This window comes from Epargyreus clarus, unplaced genomic scaffold, assembly GCF_041222505.1.
Source record: "Epargyreus clarus isolate Ecla_fem2 unplaced genomic scaffold, WU_Ecla_fem_2.2 ptg000026l, whole genome shotgun sequence".
NCBI lineage: Eukaryota > Metazoa > Arthropoda > Insecta > Lepidoptera > Hesperiidae > Epargyreus > Epargyreus clarus.
In genome coordinates this window covers 14289182-14308784 of record NW_027332233.1, presented here as the reverse complement: position 1 = coordinate 14308784, position 19603 = coordinate 14289182, and positions in this window count along the sequence as shown.

Below are 19603 nucleotides of genomic sequence, written 5' to 3'. Positions count from 1 at the left end.
CTGCGTTTACGTCATAATGCACGTTTGCTCTTTATGGCTCATTCGCTCGTGCTATCAACTACTAGCAATAAACGATGTGCCGAACTCATGAAGTTTATCTGTTAAGATTCTTAGGGCTGCCGTCGGGAAATTTCAATTCAATTTAAAAAAATAGAAATATGTATCATATTTTTGGTAGGATGGATTAAGATGCAGGTTTCATCATTATGCTTTCACACATAAGGTCAATAATAATTATGAAAGATTATTTTTTTGTTTTTCATTTAATTTCATAATTAAACCTTATATACTTGTCCTTGTAATGCATATGACTGATAAATTTAAGGTTGTTCTAGAATCAAAACTTGGCCAGAGTTTACTCTACTATCTAAGAGACATTTAAAGCTTTATAATAATTCGAAAATATATAGTATTTCTATTGTTTAAAGCTTTATAAAATAATTTAAATAAAAAAAATATTAAAATAGTTGGTTCAGTTACCTGAGGCTGAAATCTTCTCCATAACAATTTCTTCTCATGTAGCTGTCTTGGGACTGCGCCGTATAAGGATACGTTAAATTTCCCTGGATTATTCTAGGTTTTATTATACTGAATTTATTAAGGTACCTCATATAGAACGGCCTTAACTTTTTGTAGTGTTGGGCACACGTGCTATGAAACACGTACGTGGGCTAGATAAAGTTATAAAATGTTATTAGAGTTAGGTGTGAAAAAAGAAGTAGGAACTATAATGGTTTTATTTTTAAAATATACACACGTTAGAAGTAGCGCACGCACGCACGCTCGCATGCATGTATGCAGTATGCTCCCAGGCATGCATGCATGTCATATCCACGCACGCATCGGTATGCGGGTAATCACACAGTTATAATCCGCACCAAACTGCTAGTCCGTTCTGAAGTTGTTGCGAGCAGGTGAGGTCATACAATTTGCTATGGCGCCGCGATTCATTTCTATATTCAGAGCGGACTAGCAGTTTTACGCGGACTATTTTATACAATACATACGTATAAGTATTAATTTAATACTAATTTAGTACTAGTACTAGTAGTATAATTTAGTACTACTTACCGACTAAGAAACGATACTCCTTTTCTAAACTCTACTACTACTATTCATTATTATTATAAAATTTATAAACCGATAATCTTACTCAGTATAACGTGAAGTGCATATTAATCTTATTATAATACAACGGTTTTCTTTTAAAAAAAAAACAAATCATTTACATGCGGGCTTCCCCGAGATACAAAATATATTTTTTCACTTACTTATTAGGAGCATGGTATTTTCACAGTAGAAAAATATATTTTCAGCATGAATGTTTAAACAGTTTTTATATTATTCCATTAAATTAATCAAAAATCAATTATAAAACATTTAAATGACATTAATCGTTATTTTTCTATTTCGTTAAAAAAGGACAGTATTGCATGGTGTAAGTATTAAAATTAGAAAATTTCGTTAATGATTCTGGTTAAGACTTGAGGACAACGTTATTAAATCATTGTATTTATCATGATCAGTCATCAGTCTTTGACCTAGGTAATTCGTTCGAACATACAATGCATATACAATACAATGCACAAGCATGTGCGGGTGATTAACCTGTCAAGCGAGAAAATTTGCATATCATGGATAAACATAAGCACCAAAAAATCCCCTTGAGGTTGCTGTAGTGTTCGCGGTAATCTTCCCACTACATTATTCTGGTCTCGTAAGAGGAAAACAAGGGTTGTTAAGCGTGGGAGGATTTATGACTTGAACTACTTCGGTAAAGTTGGGAGTGCCTGAATCCAATTTGTAGTTTTTTAGGATCTACTGTACCCACGTTGTTATTTGTCACCACAGTTTTGATATACAAAAGGCAGTAAGTTCAAGATAGGCTGGTACAGGGTTCAGGCTAGATGAATGTTTATTATGAATTAAGGTATTGATTGTGAATCATTGTACGTTTTTGTGTAGTGTAGTGGCGCCAATTAAATAGATGGATTTTGTTTTGGTGTAGGGCTATGCTCCTCCTTATATTAGTAGGACTGCTAGAAAAAGGAGAAACTCTGATGGGTAAAAATTCAAATAAACATTAAAAATTCATATAGACAGGCTACGTTACTGTTAATGATTTCCCGTTTAATTGTTTACTACCAAAAATTGCAAACTATTTGTCGAGTATAGGTATTCTACTCATTTTTAGAACAGGTTTAAGTTCTTTTTGTGATAAATGGATACTGCCCTCCATAGACATCGGTAACCAACACCAGATAAGATTAAAATTCTACCGAATTTCGAAAAACGTCGATCATAGATGCTACGTAAGGTGTGAGGACTGAGTTGGAAAGCCTGGGAAAACTTTGCCCATCTTACCACAGACCTTCAATCCAATACAAAACAGTGATGTTAACACTGCTGCTGTAATGCAGAAATAGGTGTAGTCATGGCGCCTCCGGAGTCGAGCTACAAAGGGTTCCATGACCTTCAAAATTCAAGACCCCAATTTATTATCTCAATCCCATTGGTAATATCTACGCATCATCTATTTGCGTAACGATAGTCATAGTAAATACGCTATTTGACTGATCTAACGACATACATATGCAAAGTTTATAGTTTAGTTTGTTTGATGCATATTTTATAAGGCCTATAAAGGTTGGTTTAGATATGATCCAGTAAAGTGCCTTTTTTGTTTTCGAGTGGTAAATCTTTTAAAGGTACATGGTACTTCAGGAACGACACGGTGTTATGTGGGATTTTTACCGCACTGAAACCCGGTAGCCGCCCTCCTAGGCCCTGCATAGAGGATTCCGGGATCTCCAGCCTTAGTCGCCTCTGAGGACATACATGAGATACCGTAGCCCTATTCGAGTCCCGGAACTGCAGAGACAAACAATCAAGTGTTATGCACTTGATTGTTGTAAATGATGAAGTAGCGACCATGACAACTATTTATAAAATGTTTATAAATTCAGCATGCTACGACCAATAAGGCCTATCTTCTTTTGGATTATTTTTTTGTCATCTCAACCCGATTTTGCGTCGGTATGTGTGGGCAGACCTTTATTAGCGTGATGTTTTGCGAGACAAAGAGTAGGCAATGGAACCTGTTTGCGTATATTACCGTATACCTACTACGTTTCATCTTATGCTGCCGGACAATGGCTTTCCGCAAAGCAATAATATTAAATGAAGTCTTCTGAATCGTTGTATTAGCATAATACACAGTAACTGAATATGATATCAACGTTATCGTTATCAATGTGACAAGACTCTTGGAGTATTGATGGTCTGTTAAACAAAAGAGCAATCTCAGGTTTGGCATTTTTTTAGACGATAATGTTGAGTTTGGTACTTTTCGATAAAAATGTGAATTATCGTTAACTTCACCAAAAAATTAAAAATATTTAGTAATTTGTCGATGAAATACGTCACCAATAGAAGTTAAATTAATCTGTAATTTGTAGATAAAAGTAACGGTAGGTACTTCACTCCACTACAGGCTCTAACACCGATTACAAGACACTTGTACTTATATATTTTGGAGTTGTTAAATTAGTTTATTTGTGTAGGCTCACTTATACAATACCCACAGTATATAATTAATATTCATGACGATATTAGGCGTGAGGAAGTGCATGAAGGTGCAGTGCATCATCAATCATCATAACATGATCTCATTTACGACTGTTATCTATATCATCACACGTAATAATGACACCATTGATTATAAAGTAAAGAATCAATAAAAATGTTAGTTAATATATCTTAGTGTGTAAGTCATATCTGGCTTCTTTATGAATTCAGTTTTCTTGTGATTAATAAAGAACAGTCCGTGTAAAACTGGCAGTCCGCTCTGAATATAGAAATGAACGTGTCGCCATAGCAAATTGTATACCTACACCTACGTATATATACAACTTCAGAGCGGACTAGCAGTTTGGCGCGGTCTATGCCTAATATTAGCGCAATCTTCTCAAAGTAGGTTAGCTTATTAACTATTTCAAGTATGTAATATTTTACATACTTGAAATAGTTTTTGGTTTTGCCGAGAATGGAACTCTGAAATACACTTATACATAGCATAAGTAACCGAAAGTTCCCAGTCTATAGTAGCTTTAAGCTCCTAGTGAGCTTTAGAGTTACACCACAGCGGTGAAGCTTTTGCAATAGAATACCTCAAATACAGTGTAAGCGAGCAAACCCACAATTAGTCGGCTGAAGTATTTGTTACCTACTATGCTAGATACTGTACCTATTTGTATGATGTTTTAAAATCTGTTATTGTCTTTAAGTGTAAAAAGCCTGACATAGGTAGTGATAGCCTAGTGGTTGAGACTAGAGGTCGGGCGAGGGGTCTGAAGTTGCAATTCCAGGCAAGCACATCTGTTTTGCAAAGTTACGTGTGTATTTATAAATTGATTATGCTTTGACGGCGAAGGAAAGAAGAAAACGTCGTGGGGAACATCGGTTCCTGAGTGATATTAAAAAATGTTCCCGAAGGTATGCAAATTTCATTTTGAGAGCAGACCGGTGCCCAGCAGGGCGACAGGAATGGGTTGATGATGATGACGACGACGTAGAAAACCTTATTTTATAAATCAAATTGTGGTTCAGCATTCAGTTTTAGTCCTTGATAGCAATTTACAGTTTTCCTATTAAACTACGGAACATTTTTATGCATCTATGCGGAATCAATATGATTTTCTCGCGTCTTTAAAAAAATGTGGATTAAGTTAGTAAATCTATATTGAGGTGTCACTATAGGTATAGTTAGTCCTTGATAGCAATTCACAATTTTCCTATTACAGTAAGAAACATTTTTATGCGTCTATGCGAAATAAATATGATTTTCACGCGTCTTTAAAAAAATGTGGATTAAGTTAGTAACCCTATATTGAGGTGTATACTATTGGTATAGATTTTTCACTCACAGTGAAGCGAGGCGAGCGGCTTGAGTCATGACAGAACCTTAAAACTTATTAAAAGGCTAAAAATAGAATCGTGTCGCATGTCACGTCGTCATATAAACACTTGAATAAGGCTTTCTATATAAAAGTATTCCTATAAAGTCATGTTTACAATATTGTGGCGACTGCGCTTTGTGGTTTTAAAAGTGGTAGTACCTTTCTTCCGCTCCGGTGGTAAAACCTCCTCACCTATTTCTGCCTATAATAATGCAACAACACTGCCTATAATATAACAACAGTGTTAGCGCTGCTGAATTCTGATTTGGAGGGTAAGAGAGATATAAATATAGGGAGTGTTCCAACTTAGTTCTCAGGGGTAGCATCGGACCTATTTCCGACCTCATGTAGGAGTCCGATCCTACCTAGTGTTTATAACAGACGTCCATGGGTAGTTATCAATTACCATCAAATGAACTTGCTTGCTACTTCTAGAATACTATTAAATCAAGCATATTCTAACAATAGACTTCAGCTCTCATGCACGCGAAGGGATTATACCCAGGTTCTATACCCAGTTGAGCAAGCATCTAAATTATACATACTTTATTTTGTTATAAATTCCGTTATTTGCCTTACGTTGCCTATTCTAGGCATGTAAAATTAAAAACTTAACATACCTATCATGTTCTAGATTTATTTAATAGCTATTCCATCGAACGTGCTCATTTAGTTGTCTATATTCTAGTAACCATGACTATGACAGTAATTCTATACAGTAATGTGTAAGAGAAACGTAATAAGTGATTAGATCATTTATCAATGACCCACATTTGAGATTGTTGCACAAGGGATACTTAACACTTTGAACTGAAACGAACTTAAGTATGTTTTCTCTCTTTATGTATGCTAGAAAAATAGTGGTAAGTTTCAAACATTTTTAGCAGAACTGATTACAATTTTAGCTAATGTTTAGGTTAGTTATACGTCACTTTCTTGTAGTATTAAAAATAATAGGTATTTCGCTTGTTGCTGTAATTAGCGCGTGCTCTATCATCTCATCGAACATTATAAATTCCTGTGACGCGCTGTGACGACCCCAAGTAAGTGTGATATGTGATATTAATCAATTTTATACAGAACTGTAAAAAAATTAGAAATAAAATTGCTACATGAGTGTTATGAAAAAGAAAAGAGCCACGATAAATCCATTTTATTATCGTAAGAAAAAGCCGAATTCATCTGGCAAGTTGCACAAAAAAAGCGACCCACCTTACCTTAACTTCGTTGTAGATAAAACTAGAAGACTGAATTTTTAGGAACCTTTAATTATTTTATACAAATACTAGCTGACCTGGCAAACGTTGTGTTACCATATAAATAAAAAAATGTTAAGGGTGAACAACCCTTATCACTCAGGGGTATAATTTTTTATTTTTATTGATAGTAGCCGATTCTCACACCTACTGAATATGCCGTTTCGGAAGATTACGGTAACTAACATTGTGATACGAGAATTTTATATATAAGATAAAGAAAAAACCGAGTGTGTGCTCATTTGTTATTTCTATTCTTATTGTGTGCACCACATTATAAATAACGTCTTGAAATATAATTAAATAGAATACAATATTAAATTGTTATTAATAACATTACGTTATCAGCTCCTATGAATAATGATGTCATACTAATTACCTTGAGCTAAACATCCTTGCTACACTAGTGGTACGACCTTGATAGGTTTATCATTTCTGAAAAGTGCATGAACAAACATGATATATAATATACTCATCTTTTCCCGTTCACAATTAAAATTTAACAATAAGTATGACGTAATATTCACACATCTACACATTGAAATTCATTAATATTTGTTTTATATGGATTTCTTTAGCGATTTTTTCTATTAAAAAAAAACCTCGAAACTGATTTCACGATTGAAAATACGTTAGAATAAATAATTAATAAATTATTCGATGTTGCGGTCAATTTATTACTGTCCCAATGGGTGCATGGGTTTCCTAAATCCTTTCAGACTGACACAGGTTTAGGCAATAGTCCACCCCCTTAGCTAATTGCTGCGGATTGGTAGACTTCACAAACTTTTCAGAACTTCCAGGCAGAAATTTTTCGCGATATTTTCATTCACCCTTAAAAAGTGACAATTTATGTCGCTTATAACTTTGAAAAATCAGAGGACTAGGATTCGAATCTCGGACTTCCTGATTGAGAGACCGAGTTTGTAACCATTAGGCTATCACAGCTCTGTACATTTTGTTTAAAAAAGTTTCGTAAAAATTCTTACTATTGTTAAAAATTCACGCTATTCTTTAAAGTGGCGGAAAATTACTTTACAATTTTACTACAATTATTATTATGACTTTTCTCTACTTATTTTTCTCTTTAATTTGCAAGTAATTAAAGTCTAGGCTACTGGAAACGTGTTAAAAGGTACTCAAAAAGCGTTAAATTCATTCCATTAAAATTTTACGCTTCGAAGGATTTTACTATATTATAAAGCTTCTATTTAAAAGTGGTTTCAATTTGTTTCTCATTTCAGATCAGATATATATTGTGATTTAATAATGCCATTTACAAAATGATTCTGATAATGCTTTTGCAAAATTGAAACCTAAATTACGTAACATTTATGTTCAGTTTTATTTGATAAATAAATTGTATTATTTACCTTGATTTTTACGATAAATCCTGTGCTAAAATGGTGCTGGCACGGATTAGCTATAGAACTTGGATCGAAATAACAAATTTAATGTTTGTAAAAAACTGTTTATCAACACGAGCGCATCTCGGCTTGCGATTAAAGCTGAATGATGTGCAGTAAAAGTCAAGTGTGAATCGTGACAAGTGTAACATACATTCACGGACAGAGTTGAATGTACTGCACTGCACAGTACATCTTTATATTCTTAACAATACATATTCTTAACATGCTTATGATGTAGTAGTTATTTTAAATTATCAATTAAATTGAAATATACCATAAGTCAGCGCAATTTCAGTATAATAAATTAGATAAGTAGAATTTTCATTATAGTCATGTTGCTGTTCATATTCAATCAAAATATTATTATGTATAAAAATATTATTATGTATTATTATTATTTTATCCCGTAGCATTTTATTTTATTATTATTCTTTTTGATCTAATGTGTCATGAAATATATCGGAACTTACTTATCACGCTTTTATTAGCTTGTTATATAGTAAATGCTTATAATTGGTGGTTACCACGGAATATATAAACTCCATGAGATTTCTGAAAAAATGTTCCCAAAGGTATGAAGTCTATAGATAATATTCTATATACGTCCATTCGTAGATATTTATATTACTGACGATCGTTAATAAAAAAAAACGTTAATTTTAAATGAAAAATTAAATAAAGTACAATGCAGATGGAATTTAACAAGCTCCATGAGAATATTGTATAAGATTTTTTTATATAATCGTAAACATACTAAAATAAGACAAAGAAAAGCGAATCACAAGTGAAACATTGAAGTGAGTCAGCTTGAGGCAAATTACTTGAACTTGACTTAAACTATTTCACCTTAACATTGTTATCTTATGGTAAGTAACACTACACTACGTACGTAGGTAATACTAGACATTGCCTGCGGGTGTTCGTTAGGTACTTGTTCGATTTCCTTGACTTAATCTTATATATAAAATTCTCGTGTCACAATGTTACTTACCGTACTCCTCCGAAAAGGCTTTACCGATTTTCACCAAATTTTATATGCATATTCAGTAGGTCTGAGAATCGGCTACTATCTATTTTTCATACCCCTAAGTGATAACGGTTGTTCACCCTTAACATTTTTTTATTTATATGGTAACACGTTTGCCGGGTCAGTTAGTACTTTTATAATGTTTTTGTTACTTTGAATAATTATTTTTGATGACATAAAAAGGATAATATTAGATGTATGTATGTGTACAATGTATGCCATTATTATTTTAGAAAGTTGCAAATGGCGTTTCAATTTAGGTAGGTACTATTCAGGTGAAGTAATGTGATCGATTCGTAGGTTCAAACCTACACCTATTTCTGTCAATAACAAAACTATTGAGAATTGATTTGAATTCCAATTTGAAGGGTATTTTGTAAGGGAGATACACTTACATGAGGTCATCTAACTTAATTCTTAAGAGTACCTTCAGGGGTAGAAGAAAAACATATATTTTTAATGTCAATCACATTGATTATACATGTCTCAGTTTACAGTTGGTAGTGTCCAGATATCGTCAAGGACTGTGTGCTCCTTTCCTACCTTACGTCGAAGCCTAAGAAAACGTCGTGGGGAACATCGGTACCTGAGTGTTATTAAAAAATGTTCCCGAAGGTATGCAAATTTCATTTTGAGAGCAGACCGGTGCCCAGCAGGGTGACAGTAATGGGTTGATGATGATGACGACGACGTAGAAAACCTTATTTTATACATCAAATTGTGGTTCAGCATTCAGTTTTAGTCCTTGATAGCAATTTACAGTTTTCCTATTAAACTACGGAACATTTTTATGCATCTATGCGGAATCAATATGATTTTCTCGCGTCTTTAAAAAAATGTGGATCAAGTTAATAAATCTATATTGAGGTGTCACTATAGGTATAGTTAGTCCTTGATAGCAATTTACAATTATCCTATTACAGTAAGAAACATTTTTATGCGTCTATGCGAAATAAATATGATTTTCACGCGTCTTTAAAAAAATGTGGATTAAGTTAGTAACCCTATATTGAGGTGTATACTATTGGTATAGATTTTTCACTCACAGTGAAGCGAGGCGAGCGGCTTGAGTCATGACAGAACCTTAAAACTTATTAAAAGGCTAAAAATAGAATCGTGTCGCATGTCACGTCGTCATATAAACACTTGAATAAGGCTTTCTATATAAAAGTATTCCTATAAAGTCATGTTTACAATATTGTGGCGACTGCGCTTTGTGGTTTTAAAAGTGGTAGTACCTTTCTTCCGCTCCGGTGGTAAAACCTCCTCACCTATTTCTGCCTATAATAATGCAACAACACTGCCTATAATATAACAACAGTGTTAGCGCTGCTGAATTCTGATTTGGAGGGTAAGAGAGATATAAATATAGGGAGTGTTCCAACTTAGTTCTCAGGGGTAGCATCGGACCTATTTCCGACCTCATGTAGGAGTCCGATCCTACCTAGTGTTTATAACAGACGTCCATGGGTAGTTATCAATTACCATCAAATGAACTTGCTTGCTACTTCTAGAATACTATTAAATCAAGCATATTCTAACAATAGACTTCAGCTCTCATGCACGCGAAGGGATTATACCCAGGTTCTATACCCAGTTGAGCAAGCATCTAAATTATACATACTTTATTTTGTTATAAATTCCGTTATTTGCCTTACGTTGCCTATTCTAGGCATGTAAAATTAAAAACTTAACATACCTATCATGTTCTAGATTTATTTAATAGCTATTCCATCGAACGTGCTCATTTAGTTGTCTATATTCTAGTAACCATGACTATGACAGTAATTCTATACAGTAATGTGTAAGAGAAACGTAATAAGTGATTAGATCATTTATCAATGACCCACATTTGAGATTGTTGCACAAGGGATACTTAACACTTTGAACTGAAACGAACTTAAGTATGTTTTCTCTCTTTATGTATGCTAGAAAAATAGTGGTAAGTTTCAAACATTTTTAGCAGAACTGATTACAATTTTAGCTAATGTTTAGGTTAGTTATACGTCACTTTCTTGTAGTATTAAAAATAATAGGTATTTCGCTTGTTGCTGTAATTAGCGCGTGCTCTATCATCTCATCGAACATTATAAATTCCTGTGACGCGCTGTGACGACCCCAAGTAAGTGTGATATGTGATATTAATCAATTTTATACAGAACTGTAAAAAAATTAGAAATAAAATTGCTACATGAGTGTTATGAAAAAGAAAAGAGCCACGATAAATCCATTTTATTATCGTAAGAAAAAGCCGAATTCATCTGGCAAGTTGCACAAAAAAAGCGACCCACCTTACCTTAACTTCGTTGTAGATAAAACTAGAAGACTGAATTTTTAGGAACCTTTAATTATTTTATACAAATACTAGCTGACCTGGCAAACGTTGTGTTACCATATAAATAAAAAAATGTTAAGGGTGAACAACCCTTATCACTCAGGGGTATAATTTTTTATTTTTATTGATAGTAGCCGATTCTCACACCTACTGAATATGCCGTTTCGGAAGATTACGGTAACTAACATTGTGATACGAGAATTTTATATATAAGATAAAGAAAAAACCGAGTGTGTGCTCATTTGTTATTTCTATTCTTATTGTGTGCACCACATTATAAATAACGTCTTGAAATATAATTAAATAGAATACAATATTAAATTGTTATTAATAACATTACGTTATCAGCTCCTATGAATAATGATGTCATACTAATTACCTTGAGCTAAACATCCTTGCTACACTAGTGGTACGACCTTGATAGGTTTATCATTTCTGAAAAGTGCATGAACAAACATGATATATAATATACTCATCTTTTCCCGTTCACAATTAAAATTTAACAATAAGTATGACGTAATATTCACACATCTACACATTGAAATTCATTAATATTTGTTTTATATGGATTTCTTTAGCGATTTTTTCTATTAAAAAAAAAACCTCGAAACTGATTTCACGATTGAAAATACGTTAGAATAAATAATTAATAAATTATTCGATGTTGCGGTCAATTTATTACTGTCCCAATGGGTGCATGGGTTTCCTAAATCCTTTCAGACTGACACAGGTTTAGGCAATAGTCCACCCCCTTAGCTAATTGCTGCGGATTGGTAGACTTCACAAACTTTTCAGAACTTCCAGGCAGAAATTTTTCGCGATATTTTCATTCACCCTTAAAAAGTGACAATTTATGTCGCTTATAACTTTGAAAAATCAGAGGACTAGGATTCGAATCTCGGACTTCCTGATTGAGAGACCGAGTTTGTAACCATTAGGCTATCACAGCTCTGTACATTTTGTTTAAAAAAGTTTCGTAAAAATTCTTACTATTGTTAAAAATTCACGCTATTCTTTAAAGTGGCGGAAAATTACTTTACAATTTTACTACAATTATTATTATGACTTTTCTCTACTTATTTTTCTCTTTAATTTGCAAGTAATTAAAGTCTAGGCTACTGGAAACGTGTTAAAAGGTACTCAAAAAGCGTTAAATTCATTCCATTAAAATTTTACGCTTCGAAGGATTTTACTATATTATAAAGCTTCTATTTAAAAGTGGTTTCAATTTGTTTCTCATTTCAGATCAGATATATATTGTGATTTAATAATGCCATTTACAAAATGATTCTGATAATGCTTTTGCAAAATTGAAACCTAAATTACGTAACATTTATGTTCAGTTTTATTTGATAAATAAATTGTATTATTTACCTTGATTTTTACGATAAATCCTGTGCTAAAATGGTGCTGGCACGGATTAGCTATAGAACTTGGATCGAAATAACAAATTTAATGTTTGTAAAAAACTGTTTATCAACACGAGCGCATCTCGGCTTGCGATTAAAGCTGAATGATGTGCAGTAAAAGTCAAGTGTGAATCGTGACAAGTGTAACATACATTCACGGACAGAGTTGAATGTACTGCACTGCACAGTACATCTTTATATTCTTAACAATACATATTCTTAACATGCTTATGATGTAGTAGTTATTTTAAATTATCAATTAAATTGAAATATACCATAAGTCAGCGCAATTTCAGTATAATAAATTAGATAAGTAGAATTTTCATTATAGTCATGTTGCTGTTCATATTCAATCAAAATATTATTATGTATAAAAATATTATTATGTATTATTATTATTTTATCCCGTAGCATTTTATTTTATTATTATTCTTTTTGATCTAATGTGTCATGAAATATATCGGAACTTACTTATCACGCTTTTATTAGCTTGTTATATAGTAAATGCTTATAATTGGTGGTTACCACGGAATATATAAACTCCATGAGATTTCTGAAAAAATGTTCCCAAAGGTATGAAGTCTATAGATAATATTCTATATACGTCCATTCGTAGATATTTATATTACTGACGATCGTTAATAAAAAAAAACGTTAATTTTAAATGAAAAATTAAATAAAGTACAATGCAGATGGAATTTAACAAGCTCCATGAGAATATTGTATAAGATTTTTTTATATAATCGTAAACATACTAAAATAAGACAAAGAAAAGCGAATCACAAGTGAAACATTGAAGTGAGTCAGCTTGAGGCAAATTACTTGAACTTGACTTAAACTATTTCACCTTAACATTGTTATCTTATGGTAAGTAACACTACACTACGTACGTAGGTAATACTAGACATTGCCTGCGGGTGTTCGTTAGGTACTTGTTCGATTTCCTTGACTTAATCTTATATATAAAATTCTCGTGTCACAATGTTACTTACCGTACTCCTCCGAAAAGGCTTTACCGATTTTCACCAAATTTTATATGCATATTCAGTAGGTCTGAGAATCGGCTACTATCTATTTTTCATACCCCTAAGTGATAACGGTTGTTCACCCTTAACATTTTTTTATTTATATGGTAACACGTTTGCCGGGTCAGTTAGTACTTTTATAATGTTTTTGTTACTTTGAATAATTATTTTTGATGACATAAAAAGGATAATATTAGATGTATGTATGTGTACAATGTATGCCATTATTATTTTAGAAAGTTGCAAATGGCGTTTCAATTTAGGTAGGTACTATTCAGGTGAAGTAATGTGATCGATTCGTAGGTTCAAACCTACACCTATTTCTGTCAATAACAAAACTATTGAGAATTGATTTGAATTCCAATTTGAAGGGTATTTTGTAAGGGAGATACACTTACATGAGGTCATCTAACTTAATTCTTAAGAGTACCTTCAGGGGTAGAAGAAAAACATATATTTTTAATGTCAATCACATTGATTATACATGTCTCAGTTTACAGTTGGTAGTGTCCAGATATCGTCAAGGACTGTGTGCTCCTTTCCTACCTTACGTCGAAGCCTAAGAAAACGTCGTGGGGAACATCGGTACCTGAGTGTTATTAAAAAATGTTCCCGAAGGTATGCAAATTTCATTTTGAGAGCAGACCGGTGCCCAGCAGGGTGACAGTAATGGGTTGATGATGATGACGACGACGTAGAAAACCTTATTTTATACATCAAATTGTGGTTCAGCATTCAGTTTTAGTCCTTGATAGCAATTTACAGTTTTCCTATTAAACTACGGAACATTTTTATGCATCTATGCGGAATCAATATGATTTTCTCGCGTCTTTAAAAAAATGTGGATCAAGTTAATAAATCTATATTGAGGTGTCACTATAGGTATAGTTAGTCCTTGATAGCAATTCACAATTTTCCTATTACAGTAAGAAACATTTTTATGCGTCTATGCGAAATAAATATGATTTTCACGCGTCTTTAAAAAAATGTGGATTAAGTTAGTAACCCTATATTGAGGTGTATACTATTGGTATAGATTTTTCACTCACAGTGAAGCGAGGCGAGCGGCTTGAGTCATGACAGAACCTTAAAACTTATTAAAAGGCTAAAAATAGAATCGTGTCGCATGTCACGTCGTCATATAAACACTTGAATAAGGCTTTCTATATAAAAGTATTCCTATAAAGTCATGTTTACAATATTGTGGCGACTGCGCTTTGTGGTTTTAAAAGTGGTAGTACCTTTCTTCCGCTCCGGTGGTAAAACCTCCTCACCTATTTCTGCCTATAATAATGCAACAACACTGCCTATAATATAACAACAGTGTTAGCGCTGCTGAATTCTGATTTGGAGGGTAAGAGAGATATAAATATAGGGAGTGTTCCAACTTAGTTCTCAGGGGTAGCATCGGACCTATTTCCGACCATTCATTCATGTAGGAGTCCGATCCTACCTAGTGTTTATAACAGACGTCCATGGGTAGTTATCAATTACCATCAAATGAACTTGCTTGCTACTTCTAGAATACTATTAAATCAAGCATATTCTAACAATAGACTTCAGCTCTCATGCACGCGAAGGGATTATACCCAGGTTCTATACCCAGTTGAGCAAGCATCTAAATTATACATACTTTATTTTGTTATAAATTCCGTTATTTGCCTTACGTTGCCTATTCTAGGCATGTAAAATTAAAAACTTAACATACCTATCATGTTCTAGATTTATTTAATAGCTATTCCATCGAACGTGCTCATTTAGTTGTCTATATTCTAGTAACCATGACTATGACAGTAATTCTATACAGTAATGTGTAAGAGAAACGTAATAAGTGATTAGATCATTTATCAATGACCCACATTTGAGATTGTTGCACAAGGGATACTTAACACTTTGAACTGAAACGAACTTAAGTATGTTTTCTCTCTTTATGTATGCTAGAAAAATAGTGGTAAGTTTCAAACATTTTTAGCAGAACTGATTACAATTTTAGCTAATGTTTAGGTTAGTTATACGTCACTTTCTTGTAGTATTAAAAATAATAGGTATTTCGCTTGTTGCTGTAATTAGCGCGTGCTCTATCATCTCATCGAACATTATAAATTCCTGTGACGCGCTGTGACGACCCCAAGTAAGTGTGATATGTGATATTAATCAATTTTATACAGAACTGTAAAAAAATTAGAAATAAAATTGCTACATGAGTGTTATGAAAAAGAAAAGAGCCACGATAAATCCATTTTATTATCGTAAGAAAAAGCCGAATTCATCTGGCAAGTTGCACAAAAAAAGCGACCCACCTTACCTTAACTTCGTTGTAGATAAAACTAGAAGACTGAATTTTTAGGAACCTTTAATTATTTTATACAAATACTAGCTGACCTGGCAAACGTTGTGTTACCATATAAATAAAAAAATGTTAAGGGTGAACAACCCTTATCACTCAGGGGTATAATTTTTTATTTTTATTGATAGTAGCCGATTCTCACACCTACTGAATATGCCGTTTCGGAAGATTACGGTAACTAACATTGTGATACGAGAATTTTATATATAAGATAAAGAAAAAACCGAGTGTGTGCTCATTTGTTATTTCTATTCTTATTGTGTGCACCACATTATAAATAACGTCTTGAAATATAATTAAATAGAATACAATATTAAATTGTTATTAATAACATTACGTTATCAGCTCCTATGAATAATGATGTCATACTAATTACCTTGAGCTAAACATCCTTGCTACACTAGTGGTACGACCTTGATAGGTTTATCATTTCTGAAAAGTGCATGAACAAACATGATATATAATATACTCATCTTTTCCCGTTCACAATTAAAATTTAACAATAAGTATGACGTAATATTCACACATCTACACATTGAAATTCATTAATATTTGTTTTATATGGATTTCTTTAGCGATTTTTTCTATTAAAAAAAAAACCTCGAAACTGATTTCACGATTGAAAATACGTTAGAATAAATAATTAATAAATTATTCGATGTTGCGGTCAATTTATTACTGTCCCAATGGGTGCATGGGTTTCCTAAATCCTTTCAGACTGACACAGGTTTAGGCAATAGTCCACCCCCTTAGCTAATTGCTGCGGATTGGTAGACTTCACAAACTTTTCAGAACTTCCAGGCAGAAATTTTTCGCGATATTTTCATTCACCCTTAAAAAGTGACAATTTATGTCGCTTATAACTTTGAAAAATCAGAGGACTAGGATTCGAATCTCGGACTTCCTGATTGAGAGACCGAGTTTGTAACCATTAGGCTATCACAGCTCTGTACATTTTGTTTAAAAAAGTTTCGTAAAAATTCTTACTATTGTTAAAAATTCACGCTATTCTTTAAAGTGGCGGAAAATTACTTTACAATTTTACTACAATTATTATTATGACTTTTCTCTACTTATTTTTCTCTTTAATTTGCAAGTAATTAAAGTCTAGGCTACTGGAAACGTGTTAAAAGGTACTCAAAAAGCGTTAAATTCATTCCATTAAAATTTTACGCTTCGAAGGATTTTACTATATTATAAAGCTTCTATTTAAAAGTGGTTTCAATTTGTTTCTCATTTCAGATCAGATATATATTGTGATTTAATAATGCCATTTACAAAATGATTCTGATAATGCTTTTGCAAAATTGAAACCTAAATTACGTAACATTTATGTTCAGTTTTATTTGATAAATAAATTGTATTATTTACCTTGATTTTTACGATAAATCCTGTGCTAAAATGGTGCTGGCACGGATTAGCTATAGAACTTGGATCGAAATAACAAATTTAATGTTTGTAAAAAACTGTTTATCAACACGAGCGCATCTCGGCTTGCGATTAAAGCTGAATGATGTGCAGTAAAAGTCAAGTGTGAATCGTGACAAGTGTAACATACATTCACGGACAGAGTTGAATGTACTGCACTGCACAGTACATCTTTATATTCTTAACAATACATATTCTTAACATGCTTATGATGTAGTAGTTATTTTAAATTATCAATTAAATTGAAATATACCATAAGTCAGCGCAATTTCAGTATAATAAATTAGATAAGTAGAATTTTCATTATAGTCATGTTGCTGTTCATATTCAATCAAAATATTATTATGTATAAAAATATTATTATGTATTATTATTATTTTATCCCGTAGCATTTTATTTTATTATTATTCTTTTTGATCTAATGTGTCATGAAATATATCGGAACTTACTTATCACGCTTTTATTAGCTTGTTATATAGTAAATGCTTATAATTGGTGGTTACCACGGAATATATAAACTCCATGAGATTTCTGAAAAAATGTTCCCAAAGGTATGAAGTCTATAGATAATATTCTATATACGTCCATTCGTAGATATTTATATTACTGACGATCGTTAATAAAAAAAAACGTTAATTTTAAATGAAAAATTAAATAAAGTACAATGCAGATGGAATTTAACAAGCTCCATGAGAATATTGTATAAGATTTTTTTATATAATCGTAAACATACTAAAATAAGACAAAGAAAAGCGAATCACAAGTGAAACATTGAAGTGAGTCAGCTTGAGGCAAATTACTTGAACTTGACTTAAACTATTTCACCTTAACATTGTTATCTTATGGTAAGTAACACTACACTACGTACGTAGGTAATACTAGACATTGCCTGCGGGTGTTCGTTAGGTACTTGTTCGATTTCCTTGACTTAATCTTATATATAAAATTCTCGTGTCACAATGTTACTTACCGTACTCCTCCGAAAAGGCTTTACCGATTTTCACCAAATTTTATATGCATATTCAGTAGGTCTGAGAATCGGCTACTATCTATTTTTCATACCCCTAAGTGATAACGGTTGTTCACCCTTAACATTTTTTTATTTATATGGTAACACGTTTGCCGGGTCAGTTAGTACTTTTATAATGTTTTTGTTACTTTGAATAATTATTTTTGATGACATAAAAAGGATAATATTAGATGTATGTATGTGTACAATGTATGCCATTATTATTTTAGAAAGTTGCAAATGGCGTTTCAATTTAGGTAGGTACTATTCAGGTGAAGTAATGTGATCGATTCGTAGGTTCAAACCTACACCTATTTCTGTCAATAACAAAACTATTGAGAATTGATTTGAATTCCAATTTGAAGGGTATTTTGTAAGGGAGATACACTTACATGAGGTCATCTAACTTAATTCTTAAGAGTACCTTCAGGGGTAGAAGAAATACATATATTTTTAATGTCAATCACATTGATTTATACATGTCTCAGTTTACAGTTGGTAGTGTCCAGATATCGTCAAGGACTGTGTGCTCCTTTCCTACCTTACGTACATTAAAAAAAAACTACATAGTAACGTTGGACAAACCCTTTCGCTACTTTTAAGATATCTTCAAGTAATGACAGTAAACCTTAAAGGCTTCAGCGCTGTCATCAAAGGTGAACGCACGGCTAGTTGAACTTGACTCCGATACACCTTAACATTGTACTTGCGATGGACGGAGACCACTCGTCGCTCGGTAGTCATCGTTGATTGCGTTGGGAACTCGTATTTAACGTTAAAATATAAGTATGACGTGCCTTGAAATGATAAAGTGTGTGTTTCTTGGGTTTTTCTTCATAAATATATATTAAGCTGACCTTTTGATCCGATCTATCTGTAGCGGGGACTTATATATATTTTCAACTAGCTGACCCGGCAAACTTTGAACCGCCTCAAAATCTATTTATCAAATATATGTCATATAAAATATACCCTTTGTTACTCGTAGATAATGTAGCTTTCGAATGGTGAATTTTTAAAGTCGGTCCAGTAGTTTTTGACTCTATTCATTACAACCCAACAAACAAAGTTTTCCTCTTTATAATACTAGTGTAGATAAATAATTAATAGTTCAGTCTGCCTGATTACGATATTTTTGTCGTACTTGTGTACGACAGTGTTAAATGTAGCAAAATATATAATTTTGCAAATATATAATCGACTTTTCTTAACTGTGTTAAATGGATAGAAACATTGTTGTAAATCTAAGTAGTTATTCTTTATATCAATGAATGTTTGAACCTTTTGTGGCATAAGTTAACGTAAAAACTATGCTAATTGGCGACCTTAGCGCGCCATATTTGTGTTTCTTTATAGTTTTCTTTTCTTTTTACAAACTACGGTAAGTAAGCGTAGTATCT